Here is a 2,371-nt window from a genome sequence, read left to right on the forward strand (position 1 = left end):
TGAAGGCATGGAGACAGCTGAGGTCAAATACAGTGGAGATAGCCAGGGTGGTGCAGGCAGTGGAGATAGCTGTGTTCTGCTTCCTGGATGCAGTGTTAGTCTCCTGGAGATGCTGAAATGGACGGTGTCAGTTGGCTTCCAGCCAAGAGGTGGAAATGCAAAGGAGAACCAGCTGCAGTAGTAGTGGTAAGATTTGTGTTTGCCTTATGTTACCCAGAGAAAGTATTCTGGTTTCTAAGGTGATGGGAGGAGCCATAGGGCTTCCAGAAGTTTCTATCCTTTGCGTTAAGCTACCAGAGTAGGTGGAGAAGCAAAGTCAGGTGGGGGATGGGTCAGACTGCTTCAAGTTCTTGATCTCCACTTGCAGGGCAAGCAGACGTCCCTGCGGGGATCGGGGGCAGTTCTCTGGCCACTGGGGTAATGTTCCGGAAAGGAGCATAACTGCCTCTCCTTCACAGAAGGGTTCACACAGGGAGTGGAGAATAGCAGGCCAAAGTAAGCCTCACCTAGCTCCCACACACTTGGCTCAGCAGGTCTGTAACTCTCAGTATTTGCTACCAGCAACTAGCTAAATTCCACACAGTCCATGCTCAGAACTCAAAACTGCCCCAGGCTCTAAACCTTTTCCGGGCTGAGACAGGAATCTTGGGTTTCAGGCCATTCCCTTCCCTGTTCACCTGCAAAGCCAGGGCACCCAGGTCCTGTGCCCATGGCAGCAGCACACTTTCCACTCACCCCCAGCAAGTATTTTTCTAATGACTGCATTTAACATGTATCACTCTGACTTTTGTCTATAGTATTTTTATTCTTGTTTATTTCCCTTTTTATTTGAGAGTTGTACAATAGAACTTATAATTTCCAGGTAATAAAGTCTTTTTGTTTCATTTTCAATTTCTAGGGATACTGTATTATGATCAGAAACTGTAGTATTTACATTATATGGAATAGCCAGATGTTTTCTCTATGCCCTAGTATATGATAAATCTTTGTGAATTTTCCATACATACTTAAGAAAAAATATTTTCTATTTTTATGGTGTGTTATTCAATATACATCTAAAAGTTCTCTTATTATGCTGTTTGTTTAGTTTTTTTCTATTTTAATATATATTTTGTTCATTTATTTGTCTTTTGCAGAGAGCGGTATGTTAACTATCATCTATATTAGTGTGCATCTATGTATTTTTCTTTGCAGCTTTTACACTTCTTATTTAATATAGGTATTTGCCACATTATTTTGTGTGTGGACGCCCATGACTATTGTATTTTCATTCAAGATTATGGTGTTTACCATTGCAAAATATTCTTTTTTATTTTATTAAATGCTGCTTGAATTCTACTTTATGTAGTATCAGAGGCTTAATATTTTCTTTCTTGTCTCATTTGAATTAGTAGATCTTTAGTTTGTCTTCTAGTTATATCATTTCTAACCACTGAATTTTTAGTGTTCCCCTTGTATATGACATAGATTCGGTTTTGTTTTATGAGTTAATTTGAACATATTTTTTCTTTAGTAAGCAAGTTAGGGTCATTCACATTTATTGATATGATGGTTATGTTTATTCTCAATTCTGTCTTTCATGTTATATTACAATTACAGTGCAAATTAAATTTAGTGTGACTTTTTGGATTTCTTAAAATTTCTTTCAGTGTTTGAGAAAATTTATACCTTTATTTATATGTTGGTGGTTAACTTTGAATTAATATTTTAATAAGCTTTCAATTCCTTTTTTTCTCATTTAACATGTTATTATTTGATATGTTGGTTTCTTTTTTTTTTTTTTTTTTTTGAGATGGAGTCTTGCCCTGTCGCCCAGGCTGGAGGACAGTATCACAATTGATATATTGGTTTCCAGTAGTATTTATTAATTCCAATATTCTAAGATGAAACAATTAAAAATTATATTCTATCTTTTCTTCTTCTCTTCCTTCTCTCATTCATTGGTTTTATTCCTTCTACTTTGTGTGGACACATAATGGATAATTTTTAAATATAAATCTACCCATGACCCCACCCTTGTGTTACTCTTATACCTGCAATGAACTTATAAACTCCTCAGCCTTTTTGCCAATGATATTCAAGTCACTTTTTTTTAGATGAAGCTCATCTTCTAGTAGATACCTCAGGAAGTGAAATTGTGTGCAGTGTTCCATTGTATAGAATTTTTTTTTAGATGAAGTTCATCCTCTACATACCTCAGAAAGGGAAATTATGACAGTATTGAGTTCTGGAACATTCAGATATGTGCCTTCAGCCAGGTGCAGTGGCTCACACCTGTTATCCCAGAGCTTTGGGAGGCCAACGCAGGTGGATCACCTGAGGTCAGGAGTTTGAGACCAGCCTGGCTTATGTGGCAAAACCCTGTCTCTAC

Source organism: Theropithecus gelada, chromosome 5 (genome assembly GCF_003255815.1).
Source record: "Theropithecus gelada isolate Dixy chromosome 5, Tgel_1.0, whole genome shotgun sequence".
In the NCBI taxonomy this organism is placed as follows: domain Eukaryota; kingdom Metazoa; phylum Chordata; class Mammalia; order Primates; family Cercopithecidae; genus Theropithecus; species Theropithecus gelada.